Here is a 6497-nt window from a genome sequence, read left to right on the forward strand (position 1 = left end):
AATTTTCTGATGGACTTCCAAACTGGACCTTGAATCCAAATCACTATTCTAAGCCATTCTGTTGGTTTTAAAATTTTCAAATTTCTCTTAGAATTTCTATTTGAACTAGTTCAAGGCTCGATTTAACTTAGTTGTACCACTCGGTACAATACCGTCTTTTAATCGAGCTTGACAAGGTCTCACAGTTCACACCTTGGAAAATGTGTGTGTGTATGCATGATATGATAAATTTGTTAAGAAAAGGTAAATGGATAGGCTTGCTTGGGCTTAGTGAGCTATGCTCATTGAGCTCATGCGCCGATCATGGCTCGAGAAATTGGGTCGTGACATTTCTTCCACAAATAAGTTCTTCAATCTTTAAAGTTACTACAGGGATCATACTTAACCATTTGGCTTTACTCCAGGCCTATCCCAAAATTTCCATGACCATGCGTATCTTTTCTTTTGCTTATCATATGCACTAAGCCAAGTCAAAATTTTTAATCTCAATTTATTCTTTAACACTTATCTTCAACCAATAAGTCCCACCTTAGGACAACCTTGCCACATTGCGCAGCAAGTTCTCAATATATAATACCACACACAAAATTATTCACCATTTATGGCATTCCACGATTCCTTAACATTCATAATTAATTGTCTTTCTTGTCATGTAACTCAAATAGTTTTGTTGACTTTTAGTACAAATGACCATGAAAATAGTTCATCTTTCTCCACGCTCTACATTCACAATCTTCATTAAATCAAGGATTCACCTTTTCCCAAGTTCCATAATTTAACTCCATTAGCTATATTTGTGCCCAACTATTACCTCATAATGTCATGGCATCATTTTGTAATTCCCTCCATACTTAAAGTTTACAATCCTTGACTTAATCACATCATCCTTTCTAAGCGTCACCTATATCCTCATTGATTTCTCTCATATCTTTCCAAATTGTAATTGTAACTGGGATTTCAAATTTCATCTTTCCACGATTAATTGGTAATCCTTTGTCAGGTCTCGTAGTTGTTTGTTCCATTAATGACTTTCTACATCGATCCTTAATAATTATCCAAGGCGACCAAGGACGCCACTAAGGTGAATATCCTCCCTCAATCATTATATTGCTAATCTATCTTTATCGTATCAAAGGACTCTAATACGCATCAAGTCATTAAAACAACTACTTCATAATCCATTTAAGTCATACAAAATAAAAGCCAACTTTTAACTCATTTGTACAGATAACTACTACTCTTTCCCTTACACCGCATCTATTTAGACTTAAAGTGATACGAACTTTAACGAAAATATTATGTGTCTTTAGGATCCTCGTCGCCTTGATCTAGGCACATCGACCGATCTTCTTCCGGGTTCTTTCCCATCTCTTGAGATTTTTCCATTTTATCCTTAATCTGAGCTTGTTGCTACCTCCCAAATTCCTCCTTACCAATAGGTGCAGCACCTCTTCCACAACTAGGAGGGAAGTGTCAAACAACAGATATAGATACCTTCTTAGAACGATAATTACTGATCATCCTTTTTCCCATCTTGTTCGTGTTCTTTTTCGTCAGATCGATTTCATTACGCACCAATCTTGTGAGACTCCTCAAGCTCTTAAATAATGGTTTACCTCTCGGGGAAACCGATCCACTCAGAAATCGGGTTGGGTTACTTGTTACGCTTTCACCCTCGAGCACATATCGACTCCGAGCAGTGAAATCTAACGATCCCTCCCTAGTACTATAAGAGGTATCGGGACTACTATCTTTTTTAGAGATGGGTGTGCAACCGGCGCACCTTCACCTATACGTAACAAAGTATTAATTACTCATCCATCTAGACATCATAATAACAGATGGGTTCTAATGAAGTAGGGGCCCAAGTAGCCTCCTGTCTTTAACTTGCGTTGCGCACCCACAATCCAAGGACAAGACTCTACATGAACTCCAACAACTCCGCTGACCACACAGAAATCCCTAGGATTCAACTAAACCTAAGGCTCTGATACCACGTTTGTCACAACCCAATTCTCATGCCATGACCGGTGCAAGGACTCAATGGGCTCAGCCCACTAAGCCCAAGCAAGCCTACTAAATTGATATTATACATTAATCTCTATTCATTTAGAATTCAAAATTCGAAATATTCAAATACCTTTCCTTTGAAAACAATTCATAAATCTCAATCATACATTCATAATGGCATCATCCACCTATATATTTATAGATAGAGTAACAAATGATTCTTAATATTTCACACCAAGTATTCATATACAGATGATTAAACCTTGACCGTCAGTAAAGTGACTTTAGATGGGAGATATGACTACTGAATGTCAAAGTACTTGCCCAAAATATGAGAGTACATGGACACCTCAATCTACATCTCAACCACCTCTGAATTTGAAAACATGAAGTTGAAAACATAAGTATAAACTCAGTGAGTGAACATAGGAAGGGAACAAGCATCAATACGGGAGGTTTTAGAAATCATGATGCATTTATGTTGAAGACAATGCAATTTAGCTCAATTTCTTGTCACAACGGAAATCTATCTTGCTGCGGTGAAAATCAAGTGGAAACCGTTTCTCAAGTTTTAACATTCAAAAATCAATGCAACCATAATATAATTTCCAAAACCTCTATATATATATCATATATAAACATGTATATAACCACCGGCCTCACCTCTAACTCTGTCTCAGCTTATGTGCACTACCACACCACACAAAGTTGGGTCAGCACATCTCATGTGCACTCATACACTGCACATGGCTAGGTCAGCACAACTCATGTGCATTTCTACACTGCACATGGCTGGGTCAGTACAACTATGTGCACTCCTACACAGCACATGGTTGGGTCATAATTATCACACAAAAATATCATTTCATGTATAATATACACATCAACATTGTCAAGCCTGACCTTATAAAATACTTGCCATGTCATTCATGTGATTGGCAATATGCTTGCATACTTGGAAAGCCCTAAAACATCATCAAAAGACGGTAGTGTACTGAATGGTACAACTAAGTTGAATTAAGCCTCGAACTAGACCAAATAAAGATTTTAAGATGAAATTTAGAATTTTAAATTCCCAGAATGATTTAATATGGTGATTCGGAGTTCGAGAATCGATCTGGAATCAAAATGGAATTTTCATGATGTAGGGGTAAAATGGTTATTTTACCATCCGATGGCAAAATTGTAATTTTACACCACCCAACACTTGTCATACTCATAGATTTCATCCCTTAACATTTTATATGGTGAATAATTGAAATATTTTATTTGGTGGAGAAAGAAAGCTTAATTGTTAAGTGTAAAATGTGGACCAATGGTATGGTGACAAGTGGCAAGCTTATATTTGTTTATAATTTACATTAAAAACCAGCACATAAACCTTCCCAACTCATTTCTCTTGGTCGGCCAAGGAAGAAAAGGGAAGAAAATAAGAACAACAAAACCCTAGCTAAGAAATTCAAGGGAAAATCACTAGATTTCAAGGAATCAAGACATCAAAGGTGAAATTTCTTAACTTTAGCTTGTGATCTATCTTTCCTACGCATTCTTTTGCATTTTTCATGGTTGAATCATAAGATATCATGAAGGATTCATGGCTGACCGAATTTAGAGAGAGAAGATTTGATGATTTATTTGGTTAGATTTTGAGATATTTTAGTGTTTTTAGTTGATTTATCATGTTTGGAAGGAAAACAAGTAAGAAAAATCACATATTCTTCATGGATTCTTCATTGGCCGAATATTCCATGTGAAATATTGCTGATGAATTTGATTGAATTTTAAGTGATTTGATTAGGAATGAATGATTTATGGTGTGAGAATCAAGCATGAAAAATTATATTGTTAGTGCACTCACCATGGCCGAATTTTTCAAGAGAAAATGTGAGGATGATTTTGCCACATTTGAAGTTATTTAAATTGTGTTTAATGATTTGGAGTATTGGGAGAGAAATGGAGTTATTTGGAGTTAAATTGGACATATTGGCCAATTAATCGGGTGATAGATCGAATTAGGCCAATACCGTTTTATCTAAGTATGCAATTGAATTTATGTAAAATACTGTGTTTAGACGATGATTCAAACAATTCGCATTCCATTTCATGCATTCATATAGAGCCTAGATTAGTTTTATAACGATTTAGCACCAATGTGGTAAATTGCTTGATTATGCATTATGTCCAGGTGGTGAATCCTCCGGTAAGGGCAAAGAAGTTGTACCCAAAGACCGGGACTAGGAGTACTTCGACTCTCAATATTGTGAGTAACTTTATTATCGTCTTAATTATGTAAAGTAGTTTTATTCGTTTTTGTGATTTTATTGAAAAATGAGTTTAAATAGTAAATCTTTATGTTTTATAAGCAAAATGTGATTAAACGAAATGATTTTATAAATTGTCTTGAAATTGAACGATGGCTTGGAAAATGGAGTAATTGGAGACTACTTGTTGTATTGTAAATTATGTTTTGAATTGAATGGCTTATGATAATGTGGGCATGAATGGCTGGATGGGTATTTGTGTTGAAAATGTATAAACTGTTGTTTGCCTTGATAGGTTGGATAATGATGAAATTGCCATGTCATGCTGTTGAATTTTTATTGAATTGGTGGATTATAGATTGGTCACTACAGTGGCGGGTTCTACGGGCCAGCCTATTAGAGGGGCACGAAATTTGGTTATATTTTTACCTCGATCGGAGAAGTGTGTAGGGTATCTCCTGGGGTAAAGTTTAGAGTTCACTTCATGCTGAACCACCACTTGAAAGTGAATTCAGCCAACGCCAAGGAACGACCGTGCTTTTAAATTAACAATGTGTGTTGTGCATATATGACTTTTTAACAACCTTGGTGGACTCGGCTAGATGCCTCGACCAAGGTATCCCCGAGAATGAGTTTTGGCACGAGCCAAGTTTGTAAGAGATTCATAAGCCTCGTTGTATATTTTGAATGAAATGTAACTAGCTTAGATGATTTGAAATGTGTTTTGATGTTATGAACCATTTTATGATGATCTATTTTAATCGTCTCCATTTACTCGGCTTTAGATATTTTAGATGATATTTGTTTACTCACTGAGATTATATAATTTTATCGCCCTCATTTCCACCCATTTCAGGCTCAAGATAGTTTGTAGATAACTGATATCGTCGAAGGCTACAGTTGGCTTTACTTCCTCAAAAATCGTAGGTTCACAGCCTTCGTTCACTTTTGTCATTTGGGGGCCCACGTGTCATTGTAAATTTAATTACATACCTTGACTATCTGTATTACAGTATGTATGAATTTATTTCGCTTTTACGCTGCAAAAATTCCTTACAAATAACTCTATAAAAATTGTTTTATAAGAAAATGGAATATTTTATTGAATATTTTTATTATATTCAAATAGTCATAATTTCAGTTTAAATGAATGTTTTAGACATCGAAACTTATTTTTGATTATGAAATATGTGTTTTGCACTCACATACTACATTATTAGCTAGTTTTGAAATTTTTCAAGAAAAATGACCAAAATATCCCCGAGAGACGAAAATTATTTTTTTATTGTTTTGGTTTGGAAATAGCTTATAATCTTTTAAAATATGATATTAGCAATTGTTGCTTGCAAGGGATGTGAGAAAACTGATATTAAAGCCTTGCGAGGTTTCGGTTGGCATTCCGGGTAATGAATGTCTATCGGAACATCGTGGCGGTTGTCACGGGCTCGAGGAGAGTACCGGGTCGTGACAAACATAATGTAGAAACTCATGAATTCATCATGTTCATATCTCATAATATCAAAACATTTCATCAAGGGCTTGTTCCCATGCAACTTCTAAGGAAAAACCAACAAAATATTTCTAGTGGCTCAATCAACCATAAAATCATTTATTCCAAAACATTTTAATGCAAGTTCACTCACCTGGCAATAATGAGATTTTAAGTCGTTATTTGTTCGGAGGTGTCTTTAACTATTTTCACTGGTCGGTCGCTAGTTATTTACTTCGACATGCCACCACAGTTCTCTTACTTTATCTTTGCACTTCCTAACAATAATACGAACTCAATATATTTAATTACATACGTATACGAGTAGCACTTCAATCAATTAATCCTTACTCAAATTTATATTTTCATCCTATCATGAAACCATCTTCAATTAACTCACATCTTAATACATTTTTACCAAAATTACTTACATCCATTGCTTATGAAATTCCTTAGATTATATCACCGGTAACTTATTTATGATGTCACGTGCCTACTTCAACCTTTCTAAATAATTTTCGCCCAAATCCATCTTATATTTCCACACATAATCCACATATATGGTAGCAACAATTATTCTCACTTTCATTCGATTATTTCCTAGTTTACACACATCGTTAACTATCTAACTTTCAATGCTTTGTATCTCAATCCTCCATCCACAATATTACTTTTTTATTTCTATCAAATAGCATTCCATACAATCTTAACAATTTTCAACTAGCTTATGCAAATAG

The 6497-nt window shown here is 35.0% G+C and overlaps 1 long non-coding RNA gene across 1 annotated transcript; it reads left to right on the forward strand.

Moving 5' to 3' along the window:
- LOC108660918 lies at positions 3475–4905 on the forward strand. Its single transcript, XR_001926632.1, has 3 exons — positions 3475–3512; positions 4196–4270; positions 4630–4905. It is a non-coding gene; the product is annotated as an uncharacterized LOC108660918 (long non-coding RNA).

This window comes from Theobroma cacao, chromosome 2, assembly GCF_000208745.1.
Source record: "Theobroma cacao cultivar B97-61/B2 chromosome 2, Criollo_cocoa_genome_V2, whole genome shotgun sequence".
Classification (NCBI taxonomy): Eukaryota; Viridiplantae; Streptophyta; class Magnoliopsida; order Malvales; family Malvaceae; genus Theobroma; species Theobroma cacao.